General features: G+C 42.8%; 1 pseudogene; it reads left to right on the top strand.

Annotated features, from left to right (window-relative positions):
- Nucleotides 1-12,948: 12,948 nt before the first annotated feature.
- LOC102818600 lies at nt 12,949-14,798 on the top strand (annotated as a pseudogene).
- Nucleotides 14,799-23,303: the final 8,505 nt, after the last annotated feature.

Genomic DNA, 23,303 nt, shown 5'->3' with positions numbered 1-23,303 from the left:
ATATATATGGAGCACAGTGGTTTTGTACAACAAGCACTGTACTGTGAATCACAAGTTCAAGTCCACCAGCTGCTCCACAGGAGAAAGATGATTCATTCTGCTCCTGCAAAGATTGACAGCCTTGGAAATCTTATACAGGGTCACTACGAGCTGGAACTGACTCAACAGCACTTTACACCACCACCAACAACAACAACAACAACAACAAAAAAAATATATATATATATATATATGTCAAAAATTACCTGCACTCTGGCTGTAGAATTTAATTAAATTTTTTAAAAGACGAATACATCATTTTTCGATATAATCTCCTTGCTTTTCAGTCAGGGCCAGGAGACTATGCATAGTGATAGTAAACAGCCCAGTGGGCACACAGGGAGCAGCCCTTCTCCAGCTTGCTCCAGTGGAGGGCAGCGCACAGCACACTGAGAAACTCCTTAACCACTCTGCTTCACTCCATTACCAAGTTTTACAACAAATAAGGGTACAGAGTTTCTTCATATATGGTCTCTACAATGAGCAATAAAAAGCATCTAATGCAAGAAAAGCTCTGGTAGTGTAGTGGTTACGAATCGGGCTGCAAACCACAAGGTCAGCAGTTCGAAACTACCAGCTGTTCCGAGGGAGAAAGATGAGGCGTTCTGCTCCCGTAAAGATTAACAGCCTCGGAAACCCTGTGCAGGGTCGCTATGAGTTGGAACTGACTCCACGGCATATAACAACAACAACAATACAAGAAGAAGTCAGATGTGCAGTCTGTTAGGAGTTTTCTGACCTCCCTCAGACTCAGAGCATCTGCCAAGGCCCATAAACTAGGCAAACTTCTCTGGGAGCAGGGTCCTTGTAGGAGTATCGCATGCGGCCAGAGCAAGAGTCCAGAGAGCAGAAATAAATGCAACATCAGCCTGCTCTTTGGGAGGGGAATCACCAATCCCTAGATTTCTCTAAGCTTCCCTTAAGAGAATTTTGTGTCACTTGGTAATTCTCTAGGGTTGTTGTCGTTGTCGTTGTTGTTGTTGTTGTTAAATGCTATCGAGTCAGTTCCAAGTCATATTGACCCTGTATAGGGTTTCCGAGGAGTAGCTCGTGAGTTCAAACTGCCAACCTTGCAGTTCACAATTGACCCTGAGGTTGAGTGCTTATCCTATGGGTCTTAAAGTCTGATCCCCAAAGAGCAGTACCAACATCACACAGGAACTTCTAGACATGCAAATTCTCAGGCCCGACCCCAGAATTAGGATCTGCGGGTGGTGGCAGTGTGCTGTGGGGTCGGTGCCAACTGATAGTGACCTTGCATAGAGTTTCCAAGGCTGTAAAGCCTCATCTTTCTCCTGTGGAATTGCTGGTAGTTTTGAGCCCAACTCGTAACCACTATGCTACCAGAGCTCCTTGTGAACTGCAGGTAGGACTGACAATTTGGGTTTTAACAAGTCCTCCAGAAGATTCCAATGCTTGCTCAAGTTTGAGAAAAGCACTAGATTAGAGGTTTTCCTGTTTAACCAAAATCAGCAACACATAACCTTAGCAATAACCGCATACTCACAAGTGTAGTGACAGACCAAGTCTAGGGTAAGGTGCCTAATGAGCAAGAGCATGCCTTCTTAAGGCCCATCCTGCATTTGAAAGACTCTGAGAATGTTTCCTAGTCTCAGTCCTATGTGGGAATAATAGTAATTTGTTGTTGTTGTTGTTAAGTGCCGTTAAGTCAGTTCTGACTCATAGCAACCCTATGTAGGGTTTCCTAGGAGCAGCTGGTGAGTTTGAACCATCTCCATCCACAATTGAACAAAATACTACCCTGTCCTGCTCCATCTCCATGATTAGTTTCAGATAAGAACATTGTGATCCATAAGGTTTTCACTTGGAACTAAATCTCCAGGTGTTGCTTCCTAGTCTTAGTCTGAAAGTTTGATGAAACCCATTCAGCATCATAGCAACACGCAAGCTACCACTGACAGAAGTGTGGTATCTGTAGATGAGGTACATTGGTGGATAATGGAACTTGGGTCTCTGTACGGAAGACAAGAATGCTACTGTTGAACCATCACTTCCCCCAATGATAGTGATTTGTTGTTGTTGTTAAGTGCTGTTGAGTCAGTTTCAACTCATAGCAACCCTGTGTAGGGTTTCTGAGGAGCGGCTGCTGGGTTTGAACCACTGACCTTGAGGTTAAGTGCCTACCCTGCAGCACCACATCAGTATTGCTATCATTTATTGGTGGTCAAAGGTTGTAGAGATTGGTAGGTGAAGCCAAGTTGAAGCGAGAGCCTTGAAAGGGAATTTGGGGGATGGGAGAGGTTGCAACCTACCAGAACCACACTCCAGTGCATTCATGGCAAAGAGATGGGGTAAGGCTGGAAGGTGGGTGGGTTAATGTGGTAGAAGCAGCAGGAAACAGACAGGCCCCACAGGCAGGGCAGGGACACATGGCTGGTGAACACCCTGAGGGCCTTTTTCCAGGCCAGTCACTTCAAGCCCTTTCTTCCCATCTTTCCTGCAACACTGCCTCCCAGAGAGGAGGTTCAGACCAGTGGGAACCAGGAAAGGAGAGAAGAGGAAGGAAGGAAAGGGGAGATTTCCCAGGTTGTTATTATGTCAAAAACTCTATTCCGAACACCTTTCGGGACCTTCTCTTGATGAATTTCAAGAGTCTGTCTTCTTCGCACAAAACCCCTGCCAGCAAATGTCAAGTTTTGGCTTTCACAGCCATTGTTCAGGAAGTCAAAACACTGAACAGCAACTAGGTCTTTTCCTTTGCTTCCTGCTCAATCAATCCTCATCCCCTCGAGGCAATGGAAATGCTGCTGACTCACCAGGGGCAGATCCAACACCAGGCAGGTGTGGAGAAAAGCACAAGACCAAGGCAAGACTTCTAGAGAGTAGCTCACTGTGTCTGTCCTACAGCAACAAATTTGAGAACTGGAAAGACCCTTAGAGATTTGTTGTTGTTAGTTACCATAAAGTGGATTCCAATTCATGCTGATACTGTGTGTGCAGATCAGACCTGCTTCATAGAGTTTTCAAGGCTGTGAACTTTTGGAAGCAGGCCTGTGTTCTGAAGTGTCTCAGGGGTGGCTTCGTCCACCAGCCTTTCAGTTAGATGTGGAGTGTTTAATCATTTGTGCCACTCAAGAACTCCATGGAATATTAGAGCTGGAAAGAGCCGTTGAGATGACCCTAACTCCTTCACTTAATGCACAAGGTCCAGAGAGAGCAAAAGACCATATAGAAGATGGGTGGCTCAGCTCGTCACTGTCCAGCAGCTGAGAAGCACATTCGAACTGGCATTACTGTCTGTGGCTACCTCTCTGGACTCAGAGGAGTTTGTCACTGCTCCTTTGTACTGTCCCATTGTGCTGTCACATCACTGATGTCACATTACTGTAAGCATCTTTATCTCTTCTTCTGGAACACGTGTTGTGTAATAGTCAGCATAGCCAATAGCCCCCAAATCTCTGAGTCTTAGCACACACACACACTCATTTCTTCTTCCTAAAACCCTTCTAGATGGAAGATGAGTCTTCCATGAGCCCAGAAGGGGAGAAGAACCAGAGAAAAATGAATTCCACCTCTTGAATTGGGGAGGGGCAAGGCCACACTACCGAAGGCCATGTGGGTGGGAGATATTGTGCCATGACCTCCTTTGGAAAAATACCACCTAAGATGGTGAGGAGCAGCTTTGGTGAGAGAGGATCAGATCTCAGTGTTAGGGATGTGAAGTTCAAGGTGCCCATCTACCATCCAAGCAAAGATGAAGGATACGGCCCAAAGCCACCCAGCCACCTATCTATCAGTTGCTTATGAAACAGCCAGGATCTCTGTAACTAGTTTTTCAGCAGCTGAACAATTCCAGAGAATTGTTATAGCTTTCTGCTGGGGAGGACAAGAGACTGGAGATAAAAAGGAAGATTTAGACAGCTTCCTCCCAGGCAATGTTAGGCCATTTGGAGTTACAATAAACCCTTCTGCTGGCTCCATTCAAGGCACCTCCGGCACCAAGGTGTTGTAAAAAAAAAAAAAAAAAGCTCAAAGCTCAGAGTCAATGAGAGGCAGCTGGTTGAAGCGCTTCCCAGTTTTTCATATGACTCATAAATTTGTTACATGGTGAGGAAATTCCCTGAAAGCTTTTTGGCAGTCTCATCCAGTCTGACCAGTAGCTAAGAAACACATAACCTTCCAGTTAAGAAAAGGAAAGAAAACACACAAGACTTTGACTCAGGGCTTAAACGAAGGGTCACTTAAAAGCTTTCCTACCATGGAGTTCACAAGAGCTTCCCACGAGAGGTCAGGGATTCATTCAGGAGGTTTGCAGTCACAATCAGCCTTCACGCTGTCGATAGATCATAGTTGTGTGGTGTGTGATGCGTGTGCACATACGCAGGCCTCAAAGACCAAATCTCTGGCTGGGGCAGATAGAGAGAGTGGGGCTTCCCTGGCAGACATGCAGATGTCCACCCCTACACCGAGCTAAGCCAAGGCCAGGATGCAGCAGACTTGTGAAGCTAGCCCCATCTCCATACTGGGTTCACAAAAACCTGTCCATCTTTGGAGCTTCTGATGCTTGATAAAAGGCATCAGGTCCTTTTCTCATAGTGTAGCTTCAAGCAAACACCCTTACCTGCTTGTTGTTGTTAAGTGCCATCAAGTCTATTGTAGCTAGCAGTCCAGCGCTAATCCTACCGCGTCACACCAAGACTCCAACCTACTTGCTGTTGTTGTTAAGTGCCATTGAATCAGTTCCGACTCATAGCAATCCTGTATAGAGTTTCTGAGGAGCAGCTAGGTCCAGTGCTGATCCGACAGCACCACAACCAAGATTAGAATTCAGGATATGGTTATTGTAAAGGAAAAGACTGGAGACCATGCCTGGGAGGGAAATAAGGGGACATTTCTGGGACGGTAGTGATATCCTACCGTAGAAGAATTGATGCTTTTGAGTTATGGTGTTGGAGGAGAATATTGGAAGTGCCATGAGCTGCCAAAAGAAACAACAGATCCGTGTTGGGAAAAGTACAGCCAGAGTGCTCCTTGGAGGCCAGGATGGCCAAACTTCCTTCGTCTTTCATACTTCAGATGTATTGTCAGGAGGGACCAGTCGCTGGAGAAAGATATCATGTTTGGTATGGTGGAGGGTCAGAGAAAAAGAGGAAGACCCCCAGCGAGATAGATTGGCAAAGTGGCAGCATCAATGGGCTCAAGCATGGTAACAATTGTGAGGCTGGCCCAGGACTGGGCAGTGTTTTGTTCTGTTGTACATTGGGTTGCTATGAGTTGGTACCAACATGATGGCACCTAACAACAACAACAACAAAGTGATATCCTATTTCTTATGCTGAGTGGTAGCCAACAGATGTGATCACTTGGTGATCATCAAAGCATCCACATCTGATGTATATACAAAGGGCTCTAAAGAGTTGGTGCAAAAATGGAATTAAAAGAGAACGGAATTCTTCCACATGCTTTTTGAAGCTCCCTCATACTTCTCTAGGTCTGTGTTATATGCCAACAAAAAGTTTATTTTTTTAAAATTGCCTTTCCGAATTGAGCCTCAGGTTCCTCATCTGTCAAACAGGGCGACTAATAAACACCTCATGAGATGTAGCAAAGATCAGAAATATTGGTGAAAAGTCTTCAGTGCCATACCATTACTGAGAAAACATGTAGCACCTGCTGAAACAACACATGACAAAATGTGGGCACATATTGATCTCTTGTGACAGGACAAAACTATCCCAATGAGCCTATGGTTTCTCCTTACCTCCCTTCTCATTGACTCCCACCCATCGGCTCTAGGGTGTCCATTAATTGTTTGGCATTTGTATTATTTTCATGGATTCCAGTTTTATAATTAGAATCACTAAACAATGTGTAAGCGTTTGAATATACTGGTAACCTATATTACATTTAAGTTACCAACATATTTAAACGCCTACAAATGCCCAGTGGACATTACTAATGTTGAATAAGAGGCAGGAAGGTTATTCTAGTGGAAGAAATTGCAGTCAAGTTGATTCTATCTCATGGTGTCCCTATAGGACAGGGTAGAACTGCCCCACATACTTTCCAAGGCCCTTAGAGAAGCAGACTTCTACATCTTTCCTCCATAGAGTGGTTGGTGAGTTAGAACTGCTAACATTTTGGTTAGTAGTCAAACAGTGAACCACTGCACTATCAGGACTCCTTCACAGAGGAAAGGAAGGCCTTGTGGTGCACACAAACGATGGAAGAAAGTTAGTGAGATCAGAAGAAGTGGGGTACAAGTATGTGTGGATTGGTGCCAACCTTACATTTCCTGGTACAGGGTCTGGGTTTTACCCCAAAGGCAGGAGGTTATTGTTGTTGTTAAGTGCCATTGAGTCCGTTCCAATGCATAGCGACCCTGTATAGAGGTTCCAAGGAGCAGGTGGTAGGTTTGCACTTCGAGCCTTGTGGTGCACAGTCCAGTGCTGATCCTACCAGGAGTCCAAGGCAGGAGGTAAGACTCTGAATTTAAAAATTAGTTTTAGGAACTGTGTTTCAGAAAGAAAGCTGTGTGGAGGGGAGAGATTGAGAGGAAAGAGTGAACTTGGGACATATTTCGAACTGGTTGGTACAGCTTATTGATGTAGTAGATGTGGAATTGAGGAAGAAGGAGGAGAGAAAGATGACTCCAAAGTTTGGGGGTTGGAAAAGTAGTTAGATGGTAGTGTGATTAACCAATTTAGAAGATACGAGATACTTCAGTCATCCTCTGCTCATAACTAAGTGACTTAAAACAAAGATTATTTCTTATGAGTTCAGAGATTCACTGAATGGTTCCTTGCTGACTTGCCTGAACTCAGCTGGACAGTCAGCTGGACCACAGGGTCTCAGGTGGCCTCACTTACAGGTCTGGCAGTTCAGAGGTGAGGGAGTAGCACAGCAGGCACTTGCTCCCATGGGCAAGTCCAAGAAGACACCAGATGAGGCCTGACAATATGAGATGCAAAATGACATTAGGAGACACGAAATGGAATTCTGGGGTGCCACAAATATGAAAGGCGCCTGACTGAAGCAACCAGACAAGAGAGGAGGAAGGTGTTTCTACTGACGCATCACCGCTATCTTGAAATTTGGAAGGGGGCAAAACTTAGAAATTACTCCTAGGCACTCTGTACCCTCAATTTGCGTCTGCGGCAGTTGGCACTGATTGTCAACGTAGCCACCTCAGTCCCAGCTTCCTTGTTGGTAGCTGACTTCTCTCTGTCTAGGCTTCATAAGTCTTGCAATATCACTTCTACTACATTCTACTGCATTCAAAGCATGTCACAATGCAAGCCCAGATCCGGAGGAAGAAAATATGTTCCACTTCTTTAAAAATAGAGGCTGCCAAGGATATGTGATCCTACTGAAACTGCCACATAAGAGAAAGGTCAGGCTTAGCAGAGAAAACTAGGAGTTTGTGATCATGGATGCAAAATAAGACGTTCAAATCAATTCAAGGGAAGACTTCTTAGTCCAAAGGGAACCCTAACACTTAGAGAAGTGTAAAGGATAGGTGGAAGAGATGGTCCCAAAGACAAGAGATGGGGAGGCCAGAAGAGTAGAAAGCTGTTTTGGAAGTTAAGAGAAGAGAATGGTCTTCCTCTTATTCAGAATCATATACTGCCAAGGTGTCAAGTAGCTTTCGACTTGCCTTAAACAAAGAACAAATAATTATTACATTTATGATCGAAAAGTCAACAGAGGAAGAAATAGAATGTGTGGCTAATTACCTCCTTTGCCATGAGACCCAAAGAACTGGATGGTACCCTTTACTGAGCATTTTAATCAAAGATATTATAGAAGAATTCTGACCAGGGAGAAAATGCAGAACAGAATTTGCAATTGTCTTGGACTCCAGACTTTCTGGAGCCAAGGAGACTAGATTAAAAAAAAAAAAAAATCAAACCAGTTGCCACCAAGCTGATTCCAACTCATATCAACCCTATGAATCAGAGAAGAACTAGCCCCATAGGGTTTCCAAAGCTGTAATCTTGATAGGAGCTCTGATAGCGTAGTGGTTATGAATCGGGCGGTGAACCTTAAGGTCAGCAGTTCAAAACTACCAGTGGCTTCACGGAAGTAAAGATTTACAGCCTTGGAAACCCTGTACAGTGTTTCTATGGGTCGGAACTGACTCGATGGCACTTAACAACAACAACAACAGTCTTGATAGGAGCAGACTGCCATATCTTCCTCCCAAAGAGTAGTTTTCAGTTAACAGCAGAGCGCTTAACAACTGTACCACCAGGGCTCTGAAACTATTGTCCTGAAATAACTTTTAAACCTTACACCAAAAATATCCCCTGACGTTTTCGTAAAGCCAACCAATAGTTTAGCTTAACTAGTTTAAAAAAAAAAATTAAGGTCATCATTGCGCATTCTTCTCTTTGAAGAGTTATCTATATGAATTCAAATTGACAACAACAACTCAAAAAATGGAACAGAAAACTTAGGGGGCATTGAGTTTATGTTAATGGGGGAGGAACATGTTCTATTTTTCCACATCAAAACCAGAAAAGGAGGTAACAATGGTTGCACACCTCAAACAGTGTCATCCCGGTTGCTGGCTTGTACATGTACAAGTGGTTAAATTGATGTATATTTTTGCTGTGTATAATCTTAGCAACAAAATCATTGAAGATAATTTTCAAAGAAAATTTCCTAATGGTAGGAAAAGAATGAATGTTGGTAAAGTGCTAAGAGCAGACAATAAATTGCTTGTAGATACTGAGTCTGAAGATGCTGAAATGACTCCTGTGTACACAGGACACAACACATTGGCAACATGGAGATGCTTATGGGAGAGCCTCCCTTAACATCAGGCTTGGCCATGTCAGATTTGTGTCATTCGATGTGAATGGAATTGGTGTGTGCCACATCTCAGCAGCAGTTTGAAGAGCCACCACACAGTTGCACATTGTTCTCCTTTTCCATCTGCCTTGAGAATGGCATGTCCCAGTTGGGAGCTGCTCCGGCAGCCTGGATCCCAGAACCAACAGGCTGTGTCACAGCCAGCCTACTGAGATGTTGGGTGTGTTTGTTAACACAGCATTCCCCAGGAAAAGCTGACTGATATGCATTCAAATAAATGTTTGTTGAATTCTACCCACCAGAGACAAAGCAACGGGAGCCCAGAATGTTGTGACTGAGAAGACCCTCAGAGAAGGGACCATTTGAGCTAGACTGTGAAAGGTGGCCAGGATATAAAGAGGCAGTTGATGGCATGTTAATGTCCTAGTAATCAAGACCAAGCACTCTTGGGTTCATTTTTCATGTTATAAATTCTTCATAACAACGTTCTAGTTCCTAGAATATTTGCTTAATAGTATGCTTTGGTTCTCTTTTGAAATGAGCTTCAAAAACCTGTAACAGCAAACAGAGGTTGCATATTAATGTCTTGGCCCAACATATGTGCAGGAGGTCCAAATAAAACTGGAATTTCAGAGTGAAGAAAATACAGAGAGATCTGCAAAAGGCTCCAAATCCTTGCTAGAAAATGCTTCGCTCTGTAAGAGACAGACATCTAACATCCAGAGAAGAGTAACCAGGGAACCTGAACTCCCCTAAGACAGTGGGCAATTGGGACCTTGCAGGGAATGGGATTTGGTTGACAAGACTTGATACAACTCCACTCATAGATTCCCATCTTTTCTCCTCCCACCCAACTGTCTCGTGAACTGGCTTAAATTTCATCAGGAAAAGGAGTGTAAACCCTCTGGAATTCAGATACTGTACCAAATCCTTGAGAGGGTGTGTTTCAGGGCCTTGGGTGATGGGATTTGGTGCCTGTGTGTGTGTGTGTGTGTGTGTGTGTGTGTGTGTGTCCCCGCACGTTCAATTTAGCAGAGGAAGTCAAGGCAAATAGTTTAATCACAACCATCCCTTGGGGCAATTTGGAATAATTTTCTCATTAGAGAATATAACGTGAAGCATGACTAATGTTCAATCAGACGGTAGTTTCCAGTATGCTTGCTCACCGCCATTACGCGGGCCTCTGTTCTGATTAATGGAGGAGGAAAGTCTGTCCTTCCTCTTCAGGGCTGGGATGGTGGCTACAGTCCCGTGAGGAGGAGGAGAGGAGGGAGGGGAGAGGTGATCTTTTTTCAAATATAAACATGAGAATAAAATAATGGGATCCTTCAGGAACTGGGCGGCCTGATTAAAGCTAGAGGCGCTGTCATCTCCTTGGGGGAGCAGGCTGCTCCGGCAGGACTCCGGTCTGCACACTCAACCCCTCACGGAAGCAGGGCTGCGGGGTCTCCATTACTTTTTCATTTGCCTATTTCTCTTCCCACTTTCCTCCATGTATGCGTCTCAGTCCCCAAATATCTCCTCTTTGCCCTGTTCTCCGCATCCCTCGCTGTGTCTGGCCATGTGATGTCTGTTTTGCTGTCCTTCTTTCAGCCTCTGTCTGTCCTGGTGTGATGGGTATGTGTCCATATGGAAACACGTTTAAGTAGGAGAAACCCAGTTCCTATTTTCCCACCTCAAAACCAGAATGAAATGAATAAGAAGGGTGACATATTAAGAAAAATGTGACCCATATAGGTAGATAATTGGTGCAGGGGTGGGGGTTAAGTGCAGTGGAGTCGGTTCCGACCCATAGTGACCCTGCACAGGCTTTCTGAGACTGTAAATCTTTACAGGAGCAGAAAGCCTCATCTTTCTCCTACGGAACAGCTGGTAGTTTTGAACTGCTGACCTTGAGGTTAGCAGCCCAATTCGTAACCACTACGCTACCAGAGCTTTTTAGATAATTGATATTGTTGTTGTTATTGTTGTTAAGTGCTATCGAGTTGATTCTGACCCCTAGCGACCCTGTATAGGGTTTCCACGGAGCAGCTGGTGAGCTTGAATCACCAACCTTGCAGTTTGAACAACTTTGCAGTCTGACACATTAGCCCACATGTAGAAATAGTTAAATGGGAACCTGATTTGCTGTGTCAACTTTTACCTTAAACACAATAAAATATTATTTTAAAAAAACATAGTCCAAGATGTTCATGTTGAAATAACTCTAAGAGATTTTCTAGAGCTTTTCATGGACCAGTAACACCAGCATCACCTGGGAGTTTGTTAGAAACGCAGACTTCAGGTCCCTCCTCACATCCACCTATTCAGAGCCTGTGTTCTGTCACAATCCCCTGGTGGCTCAGCGACACATGAAAATCTGGGGAAGGCTGGCCTTGTTCTCATTTGAAACTTCATTTCCATGAAAATGTCAAAGGTCCACAGTAACACAACCCATCAAGTTAGAGATTCAATGTAGTACAGGGCCCCCAATAATAAGAAGCCCTCTTGCTGTGGAGGTGCCTCTCATTTGAAAACAATCATCCTTTAAACATTGCATTCAGAAATGGGTTTAAAGAAATACCAATACCAAAGTTATAAAAATTAAAAAAAAAAAAAAAAAAACAAGCACAATTTCTCTGTAATAGTGTTCTCTCTCCATCTCTGTTTTCCAAGTTCATTTAAGCTATTGGCATTTAGAAAAATTAATAGCACATTTATGTTTTAGACAACCCTATCAGGTGCAGTCTTGATGTGGCACTGTGGGTTAATGTGCCAGACTGCAAAGCCATTTGAACTGCAAGGTCGGGCAGTTCAAACTCACCAACCATTCCTTGAAAACCCTATGTTGTTGTTGTTGTTATGTGCCATGGAGTCGGTTCTGACTCGTAGCGACCCTGTACAGAGTTTCTAAGGCTGTAAATCTTAATGGGAGCAGAAAGCATCATCTTTCTCCCGCAGAACAGCTGGTAGTTTCGAACTGCTGACCTTGCGACTCGCAGCCCGATTTGTAACCATTACGCTACCAGAGCTCCTTCAGAAACCCTATGTTGTTGTTGTGAAGTGCCGTCGAGTCGGTTCCGACCCATAGCGACCCTGTACAGGGTTTCCAAGGGTGTAAATCTTTACGGGAGTAGAAAGCCTCATCTTTCTCCCACGGAGCGGCTGGTAGTTTCGAACTGCTGACCTTAAGGTTCGCAGCCCGATTCGTAACCACTACGCTACCAGAGCTCCTCCAGAAACCCTATACAGGGTCGCTATTGGTTACAGGGTCGCTATTGGTTGGAATCTACTCGATGGCACTTAACAACAACATCAGGTACAGGGACTCTTAGTGCAGCACTGTAGGGTAAGCACTGGACCGAAAGGTCAGTTTGAACCACAAGGTCAGCAGTTTAAACTCACCACCCATTCCTCGGAAACCTTATGCAGGGTTGCTATGAGTCAGAACTGGGTCCATGGCACTTAACAACATCAGCAGCATCAGGTATAGGAGTCCTGGTATTGGACTGCAAACTACAAGGTCAATGGTTGAAACCCACTAGCTACTCCTAAGAAATCCTATACAGGATTGCTATGTGTTAGAACTGACTCTACAGCACTTAACAACAACAACAATCAGGTACAGCCAAATATTGCCATTTTCAGGCCATGAAAAATCAGAGATTGATCCTTGCCCCTAAGAAACATTCATTCCCAAAATACCAATGATTCAAACCAAACCCAAGTCATGGTGAAGGATTCCCCAGATGCCACAGACATTTGTATACCTAATTACACACGTAACAATTGTGAGGATAGTGCAGGACCAGGCAGTGTTTTATTCTGTTGTACATAAGGTCACTATGTAACCGACTCAACAGCACCTAACAGCCACAACGACAGCACACTCACCCAGCACCTGTCTGTCAGTTTGCCTTATTATGGCAGCTTGCATGTGGCAGTAATGTTAGGAGCTTTGCTATCAGTATTTCAAATACCAGCAGGGTCACCCATGGTGGCCAGGCTTCAAGGGAGCTTCCAGACTAATGCAACTAAGAAGAAAGGCCTGGTGATCTACTTTTAGAAAACAACCATATGGATCCCTTTACTCATTGCTGATGGCCTTCCAATCCATGCACACACAGCTTGCCCACCTGCCACCCCATAGACATGCTACCTGCAGTCCTTCAACAGATGAGGTCAATGTCCAGTGTACTGGCTCCTCATCTCACTCAGACTTATGACAAACACGTAAAATTTGGTGCAGACACCCAAGGCTTAATGTTTCAAGGTGTAGACCTTTTATCCAATGTTATAGCGGTTACTATGGGGCCAAAAGGAAGAACGGTGATTATTGAACAGAGGTAGGGAAGCCCCAAAGTAACAAAAGAATGAATGACTTTGCTAAGTCAATTCACTTAAAGGATAAATGCAAAAATATTGAAACCAGACTTGTTCAGATGGTTGCCAACAACACAAATGAAGAGGCCAGGGATGGCACCACCATTCTAATGTATTGGCACGCTCTATTGCCAAGAAAGGTTTCGAGAAGATTAGTAAAGGCGCTAATCCAGTGGAAATTGGGAGAGGTGTGATGTTAGCTGTTGCTGTTGTAATTATTGAACTTAAGAATCAGTCTAAACTTGTGACAACCTCCTGAAGAAATTGTTCAAGTTGGTACAATTTCCACAAATGGAGACAAAGAAATTGGCACCGTCATTTCTGATGCCAGGGAAAAGGTTGGAAGAAAGGGTGTCATCACAGTAAAGGATGGGAATACCTTGAATGATGAGTCAGAAATTATTGAAGGCATGAAGTTTGGCCAAGATTATATTTCCCCATGCTTTATTAATACAAAAGGTCAAAATGTGAATTCCAGGATGCCTATGATCTATTGAGTGAAAAGGAAATTCCTAGTGTCCAATCTATTGTACCTGCTCTTGAAATTTCCAATGCTCACCATAAGTTTTTGGCCATAATTGCTGTAGATGTTGATGGAGAAGCTCTAAGTACCCTCATTTTGAGTAGATTAAAAGTTAACCTTCAAGTTGTAGCAGTCAAAGCTCCTGGTTTAGGTGACAATAGAAAGAATCAGCTACTGGTAGTACAGTATTTGGAGAAGAACAATTAACACTGAATTTTGAAGATGTTCAGCCTCATGACTTGTGGAAAGTTGGAGAGGTCATTGAGCCAAAGATCATGCCATGCTCTTGAAAGGAAAAGGTGACAAAGCCCAAATTGAAAAACATATTCAAGAAATGGTTGAGTAGTTAGACATCACAACTAGTGAATATGAAAAGGAAAAGCTGAGTGAACAGCTGGCGAAACTTTCAGAAGGAGTTGTTATTGTTAAGTGCCGTCGAGTCAATTCCAACCCATAGTGACCCTGTGTAGGGTTTCCAAGGAGCAGCTGGTGAGCTTGAACCACAGACCTTGCTGTTCAAATGACTTTGCAATCTGACACATTAGCCCACAGCACCACACCAGGACTTAGCTGTGCTAAAACTTGGTGGGACAAGTGATGTGGAAGTGAGTAAAAAGAAAGACAAAGTTGTGGATGCTCTCAATGCAACATAAGCTGCTGTTGAAGAGGTCATTGTTCTAGGAAGTGGCCGTCCTCTGCTTTTGTGCATTCCGGCCTTGGACTCACTAACTACAGCAAATGAAGATCCAAAAATTGGTATAGAAATTATTAAAAGAATATGCAAAATTCCTGCAGTAACTATTGCTAAGAATACAGGTGTTGAAGGACCGTGGATAGTTGAGAAAATTATGCAGAGTTCCTCAGAAGTTCGTTGTGATGCTGTATTTGGAGTTTTGTCAATATGGTAGAAAAGGGAATTGTTGATCCAACCAAGGTTGTAAGAACTGCTTTATTGGAGGCTACTGGAGTGCCCTGCATATTAATCACAGCAGAAGTTGTAGTCACAGAAATTCCTAAAGAGGAAAAGGACCCCAGCCTGGGCAGAATGGGTGAAATAGGAAGTGGTATGGGAGTTATGGGAGGTGGTATGTTGTAATTCCTAGAATAATGCTTTACCGTTTATCAATGGACTGTGCCAGGAAGCTGAAGGCAGTGTTCCTCACCAATAACTTCAGATAAGTCATTTAAAGAGAACATGTCTGAAGAAAAGGCTTGCTGATGTTTAAGAAACTCCCTTAAAAAGAACTCCAGTTACTGGTTTCAGTTGATAATATATACGGGCTTACTGCTGTCACTGTCCATGCCTACAAATAATCTATTTTGTATTTGTGAATAAAAAGACATTTGTACATTCCTGATACTGGGGGCAAGAGCCATTCCCAATGTACTGCTTTCAACATAAATCACTGAGGCATTTTTACTACTGTTCTGTTAAAATCAGGATTTTAGTGCTTGCCATCACTAGATGAGAAGTAAAGAAGCAGCCTTTTGGTGGAGAATAAGAATAATTGTGTACAAAGTAGAGCAATAACCAATTATGTGACCTTTGTGTAACCCAAACTTGTTTAAAGTAAAAACAAACAAAAACACCTTATGAATCGTATCATCAGAATAGATCAATCTCTGGATTGTGTTTGGTGAACAAAAGGCCCAGCGAGGGCACGAGAGATACTAGGTGAAGAGATTGGCACAGTGGTCTCAATGATAAACTCAAACATTCTGGTGATTGTAAGGATTATGCAGGATTGTTGTTGTTGTGAGGTGTCATTGAGTTGATTCAACTCATAGCGACCCTATACACAACAGAACGAACACTGCCTGGTTCTGAGCCATCCTCACAATTGCCATGTTTGAGCCCATTGCTGCTGCCACTGTGTCACTCCATCTCCTTGGAGGTCTTCCTCTTTTTTTGCTGGCCCTCCACTTGACCAAGTGTGATGTCCTCCAGGGACTGGTCCCTCCTGATAACATGTTTGAAGTATGAGAAACGAAGCCTCATCATCCTGGCTTCCAAGGATCATTCTGACTGTATTTCTTCCAAGACAGACTTATTTGCTCTTCTGCAATATTGGTGGTTATGTACCGTGGAGATAGTTCTGACTCATGGTGATCCCGTACAGGGTTTCCAAGGCTATAAGTCCTTACAGGAGCAGAAAGCCTTGTCTTTCTCCCGCAGAACAGCTGGTAGTTTTGCACTGCTGACCTTGAGGTTAGCAGTCCGAATTGTAACCACTACACTACCAGAGCTCCTTATTAGATAACATTTTGTTCTATTCTACAGGAGATTACCATGAGCCAGAGCTGAACTGATAGCAGTTGACAACAGTAACGATACACACAAAACAAATTTAATGAGCAGAATTGAATGGTCGAATGGCTGGGACCAGATACAGAGTTAATCTGATAAGACTATCCTGGACTTGAACTTCTCAAAACTCTCCTGGAAGTTACTTTGAGGCAAATCCCCCTCCTTCTGTGCCTCAGTTTCTCCAAGTATAAAAAGACTCACAGGGGCAGCAGGAGGGGTTCACCACTGAAGGGTCCTCTTTCCTCCCTCAGGCGATGAAGGAGTCCTGCTGTGGTGTTGTAAGATAAGCACTGAACCACAAGATCAGTTTAAACCCACCAGCTGCTCCTCGGAAACCCTACACATGATTGCTATGAGTCAGAACCAACTTGATGGCACTTAACAACACAACAACAGGAGACTAAGGCTTTAATGAAGCAAGAGATGAAGAGATAGGAACAGAAAAAGAGCCTGGCAAACATGGGAACATTCTCCCAATGTCTCATCTAAATCCTACAAATTAAATCAAGGTAGAAGACACATGAGCGTTAGGGTCAGGCATATCTGTCCCAGCCTGTCAGCCTCTTAGAGCTGTGTGAACGTGGGTACACTCCTTCACCTCTTTCTGCCTTCGTTTCATCATCTGTTAAATGTTGTTCTTAGGCACCATTGAGTCAATTCCAACTTAGAGTGACCCCAGAGGATTTCCCAGGCTAGTGTAGTGGTTACAAATCGGGCTGTGAACCACAAGGTCAGCAGGTCAAAACTACCAGCTGCTTCATGGGAGAAAGATGAGGCTTTCTGCTCCTGTAAAGATTTACAGCCTCGGAAACCCTGTACAAAACTCCCTATGAGTCAGATCAGACTCCACGGCACTTAAAGCACTTAACAACAACTTTACCAGAAGCAGATGGCCGGGTCTTTTTCCCACAGAGCCTCTGGGTGGGTTCCAGTGGTTCACTATGATTGGTGCCACTCAGTGACAATCATGGTGTCAACCCCCCCCATGGGTGGGGCCATCCAGAAAACCACACCCCTACACAGGACTGAGCACCTCACTGCGACTCCCTGAAGTTCCTCACCTTTTTCATTGGCTAAGACAGAGACCTTCCTTCTCTGCCCATACCCTGACTAGTTGGTGAAGTTCTCTAAGTTAACTGCACATAATCCAGTGCTCTTCCAATATAGTTCATGCAATGTTACTTCAGACAGCAGAAAAACTGGCCACAATTTCACAGTCAACCAGTAGGCAAGTGCTATAAAAAACTGTAGTCAAACAACGCAATACAGTACAATTTAAAAGGATAAATAAGAATTGTATGTCAAATCCTATTTTTAGGTTAAAAGCACAAAAGATTACAAAACATGTGTAGTGTGATACCATTCAGAGGGGAAAAAAAAAACATTCACAAGGAGTGGCTGATGGAGTAAGGACTTATCCTACAGCACCACACCAGGACTCCCACACATATAAATTGTTGTTATTAAGTGCCGTCGAGTTGATTCCAACCCATACTAACCCTGTATAGGGTTTCCAAGGAGCAGCTGGTGAGCTTGAACCACCGACCTTGCAGTTCAAACGACTTTGCAGTCTGATGCATTAACCCACAGCACCACACCAGGACTCCACACATATAAATAGGGACCTTTAAAAATTCATAGAAAAATGGAATTAAAAGATCATGGAATTCTTTCCATGAACTTTTTGAAGTCCTCTCTTATGTTTATATATGAATTGAGAAGTCTAAAAGGATTTTACCCAAATTGCTAAAAGGGGCTAACCAAGAGATAGGATAGACATGAATTGGGGGAATAGAGGAGGTTTTCACTTTCTCAATATTATTTTAAATCTTGTTTTAAATTTAAATTGATCCCCCCCCAAAAAAAAGGACATGCTGTATTAATTTAAGAAATTGTTGTCTTCATTAAGGAGCCCTGGTGGTGCAGTGATTAAGCCCTCTGCGGGAGAAAGATGTGACCATCTGTTTCCCTAAAGACTTATAACCTTGGAAATCCTATGGGGCCATTCTACTCTGTCCTACAGTTTCTCAGTGAGTTGGAATCACCTCAGTGGCCAAGGGTTCGGATGCTTTTGATGTTTCCATCATTAGTGCGGGGTGAAAGTAAATGCTAGTGACTTTATCCCTACTTAAGATTGCCAGCACTTGAGAGGGTCTATCAAGTCTGTGGATGGAGAATCCTGATCTTCCCAAAAGCAAGGAACCCTCTCTATTAAAAGGAAAGGACTCTCTGGGGCCCCAGGGAGCCATCCTTCCAGGCCTATTTCAAAGTTGCTTTCACATGTTCCAGCTCATGTAGGGCTGGCTGCCAGACAAAAAGCAGACTAGATATTACATGTTGTTGTTGTTGTTGTGAAGTGCCATCAAGTTGGTTCCAATCCATAGCAACCCTGTATAGGATTTTTGAGGACCAGCTGGTAAGCTTGAACCACCGACCTTACAGTTCAACCGGCTTTGCAGTCCTGTGCATTACCCCACAGCATCACACCAGGACTCCAGATATTACATGGGAAATACTTGTATTAAGAAAAAATATCATTATTTATCTGAGATTAAATGTTAACTAGATGCCCTGATTGGTTTTTGATTGGTTTTGTTGTTGTTGTTGTTGTTGTTGTTGTTGTTGTGCTTGCTTGTTGCTAATCTGGTGAATCAATTCTTAGAATAATTTTATGAGCAGGCAGCAAACATATTTTCATATACCTGCCTTATGAAACAGAAAAGTGAGGTCCAAATTTTTTTCTTAAACTCACGTTTCCAGGGCAGGGACAGACTCTCACGTTCTCTGATTCCCAGGCTTCCTTCCCTTCCTTCCCCATCCCTCCCCTTGACCCTGCCCCCCCCCACACACACACACACAATGCAGCAGAACTGTCTAGGAGCCTATTTAAAATAATAACAAGATTGACGAGAAAGGTTTGCAAGGATGTGCCCCAGCCCAATGGTTACTCAGGAGGAGTGCTAGGATGGACAACCTGGAATATTGTGCACTTTCATTTTGTACAGTTCTATATTGGTCTACTTGTTCTCCTTGAGCATGTACTGCTTTTGTGATTTTTAGGACTAAGAAAATAAATAAACAAATATTCCATGTTGGGGGAGGGTAGTGGGAGAGTAAAGCCTAATATAAGGAAATGAGCTAAGCTAAGTATTTAAAAGTCTACTCTAGACCTTTCTCACACACCCAAGAGTCTATCGCCAGGGAATAATCAGTGATACAGACAGACAAAGATGCCCTTATGTGCAGCCTGTACAAACCCTGCTTTCAAAAAAATGTTGAATGTCATGGGAAAATACTCATGATGCTCAAAAATAAAGGACACAAAACTGAGTGTGTAGAGCGGGTCCAAGTATAAACGTTACGTCTGACAAAAAGAACTGGAAGGAAATATACAAAAATGGACAATGTGACTGTCTCAGGAAAAGAGCAGTTACAATTAATATTTTCTTAATTTTCTACATTTTTTTCCATGAACTTGCATACTTAAAGTTGTTTTTAAATAAAAATAAAGATGCTTGAGTTCCACTGTAGATGGACTTACCAGGATCACAGAAGGCTGTGAATGTTAGAAATCACTGTTTTTAAAGCATTTTCGACTCCCTGGTGCCTCCGTTAGTTACATCAGTGCTTTCTGACTAACAACTAAATGCCTATGTAAGACTCTCTTCATCTGATTCATCTTGTCTCTCCAAGAAAGAGGTGGCTGGGGTGAATGAGGAAGAACACCTCACAGGCAAATGCCTTCTGGCACATGACTTCCTCTGATTTGGAAGCAAACAGAAATCTGTGGTTCTATGGAAATCATTTTGCAAATGAAATGGAAAAACAGGGCCTTGGAGACTGCCAAACTCTCATACACACCTACAGTCTCTCACTGGAAACACAGTTATAGCCAAACAGGTGGCATGACCAAGTGTAATTCAGTCAGACTTGTATCTGAGATAACAAAGGAGCAAAACCATTTCACACATCACTCTGTCACAGGATGGCCATTTTGAAACCTAGAATCTAGGAGACTCCTGTGTTCCCAAGAAGAGAAGCGTTTCGATACAGTCAATTAATAGGGAAAATGTCCATTTCCCGAGGCTGCCATAACAAAGTACACAAATTGAGTTGTTTCTAAGAACATAAATATCATAGCTCAGCATTTCTAGAGACTAGGATTCTGAATTCAGGGTGTTGGTCATGTTGGTTCTTTCTGAAGGATTAGAGAGAAACTGTTCTGTACCTTCTCTGATGATAGCTAGAGCTCTTTGGCATTCTTCAGCTTGTAGATCACTCCAATCTCTGCCCCCATATTCACATTACTGTCTTCCTTCTGTGTATCTTCACTTTTATAAGAACACTACTCAGATTGGATTAGAACTACCCTACTCCTGGTGTCCACTACTCTTCTATCAGTTTGTCATACTGTGGTGGCTTGTGAGTTGATGTGATTCTGGAAGCTATGCCACAGGTATTTTAAATACCAGCAGGGTCACCCATGGTGGACAGGTTTCAGACGAGCTTCCAGACAAAGATAGACGAGGAAGAAGGAGTGATGAACTATTTCCAAATATTTAATCACTGAAAACCTTATGAATAGCAGAGAAGTAATATCAGATATAGTGCCAGATAATGAGCCCCTCAGGTTGGAATGCACTCAAAATGTGACTGAGAAAGAGTTGCCTCTTCAAAGTAGAATTGACCGTGATGATGCAAATGTAGTAAAGCCTGTGGGAGTAAAGCCCATGGGACCTTCATTTGTCTCTGGGGCACATCTCAAAATGAAGAGAAACAGCTATAAACATCCATTAATAATCAGAACATGGAATGTACGAAGTATGAATCTAGGAAAATTGGAAATTGTCAAAAATGAAATGGAACACATAAACATGGATATTTTAGGCATTTATTGTTATAATTAGGTGCCATCAAGTCAGCACCGATTCATAGAGACCCTATGCACAGCAGAATGAAACACTGCCCGATCCTGGGCCAGCCTCACCATTGTTGCCATGCTTGAGTCCATTGATGCTACCACCTGGCCAATCTTTAGGCATTAGTGAGCTGTAAGGGACTGGTATTGACCGTTTTGAATCTGACAACTACATGGTTTACTATGCCAGGAATGACAAATTGAAGAGGAATGGTGTTGCATTCATTGTCAAAAAGAATATATCCAGATCAATCATGAGGTACAACACTGTCTGTGATAGGATAATATCCATGCACCTACAGGGAAGACCAGTTAATACCACTATTATTCAAATCTACCCACCAACCACTAAAGCCAGTGAGGATGAAATAGAAGAATTCTACCAACTTCTTCAATCTGAAATTGATCAAACATGCAATCAAGATGTATTGATCATTACTGATGACTGTAATGCAAAGGTTGGGAACAAAGAGGAAGGATCAGTAGTTTGAAAATATGGACTTGATGATAGAAATTATGCAGGAGATTGCATGATAGAATTCTGCAAAATCAATGATTTGTTCATTTCAAATACCTTCTTTAGACAGCATAAGAGACAATTATATACATGGACCTCACAAGATGGAATTCACAGAAATCAAATTGAATACATATGTGGAAAGAGATGGTGGAAAAGCCCCATATCATCAGTGAAAACAAGACCAGGGCAGACTGTGGAACAGACAATCAATTACTCATATGCAAATTCAAACTGAAGCTGAAGAAAATGAAAACAAGTCCACGGGAGCCAAAATATGACCTTAAATATATCCCACCTGAATTTAGAGATCATCTGAAGAACAGACTTGATACATTAAACACTAAAGACCAAAGACCAGAAGAGTTGTGGGATAACATCAAGAGCATCACACATGAAGAAAGCAAAAAGGCATTAAGAAGACAAGAAAGAAGGAAAAGATCAAAATGGATGTCAGAAGAGACACTGAAATTTTCTCTCCAACACAGAGAGGCTATAGCAAATGGAAGAAATGAGGAGGTCCAAGAGCTGAATGGAAAATTTCAAAGGTCAGCTTTAGAAGACAAACTCAAATATTACAATGAAATGTGCAAAGATCTGGAGTCAGAAAGCCAAAAGGGAAGAACAAGCTCAGCATTTCTCAAGCTGGGAAAACTGAAGAAAAAATTCAAGCCTCAACTTTCGTTATTGAAGGATTCGCTGAGAAAATTATTGAATGATGCAGAGAGCATCAAAAGAAGATGGAAGGGAGAATAAACAAGGTGGAGGATTGGATGGAAGTGCAGTGAGGAGCTCCGTCAGCAACAACACAGAATACCAGTCCAAGCAGCCTCAGGGGATGGTGCCAGAACTCTGAACCACATATAAAGGAATATTTAGAAGGTTGGAAGACTTATAGCTAGGGGAATTTGTAGCAGAAGCAAGAAATCCATTGCTTTCTAATTCTAGATGCTTAGCTGCTCCTGGAGCCACCATCTTGGGAGAGACCAAGCAGAGGAAAGATCAGAGCAGCCACGGACACCTGACAGAACCAAGAAGATAAAGGTGTTGACATTGTCTTTTTTTTTTGTATATGTTCATTGGTCTCTTGCTGTCTGTGTACCGCCATTCTGGTGAATAGAGGGGGCGCCTGAGCAAGTGGACACCCGACCCCCACCCACCGAGGGTTCTACTATGCATGTGCATAGATCTACTTGAAATTTAAGTTTCCATTTAAAACGGCACTGCAAAATGGCCACAGCCAGCCCTGAACTGTTTATCACTGGGGTAAAGGCCTGAACAGGAATTGTGGAGCAGGACAGGCAAACTAAAAAGGAAATAGGCTGAGAATTAAATCCTGAGTTACGTCACAATGACCAACAGTGGCATCTTGAAATTTCTGATGAAGAAGAGTGAAAAGGGAAGCCCATCTCCTGATCACATCTACCTGGAGGCAATCAGAAAGCATGAAAAATACCAAAATAAACACCCATCTAAGTATTAAGGCCACAGATAACTCCTGAATATACCCAAAAAACAGAAACTGATGACCATATCAACACATATCCAGAAATGAGATAAAGTGACTTAGGCAAATGAGCTGGAAGTAGACCTACACTCCATACTGGAAGATGGGTAGGGTTTGAAAATGACTGAGAAGGAATTCAGAAAAGCTATTATAAAATGGATCAAAGCACTACGCAATGGACTTGATAAAAATAAGGAAGAAATCAGGAAAGTGCTACAGGAACAATCAAATAAGATAGATATGCATTGGAAACAATTCAAAACCTACAGAAAGAGGTCCAAATGATTAATAATAAAATATCAGAAAAAGGACAATACACTGAAAGAGCAAAGGAGTAGAATTGAAGATATA

Source organism: Chrysochloris asiatica, unplaced genomic scaffold, assembly GCF_000296735.1.
Source record: "Chrysochloris asiatica unplaced genomic scaffold, ChrAsi1.0 scaffold00038, whole genome shotgun sequence".
Lineage (NCBI taxonomy): Eukaryota > Metazoa > Chordata > Mammalia > Afrosoricida > Chrysochloridae > Chrysochloris > Chrysochloris asiatica.
The sequence above is the reverse complement of the archived record's forward strand: the minus strand, read 5'-3'. Positions and strand labels throughout refer to the sequence as shown.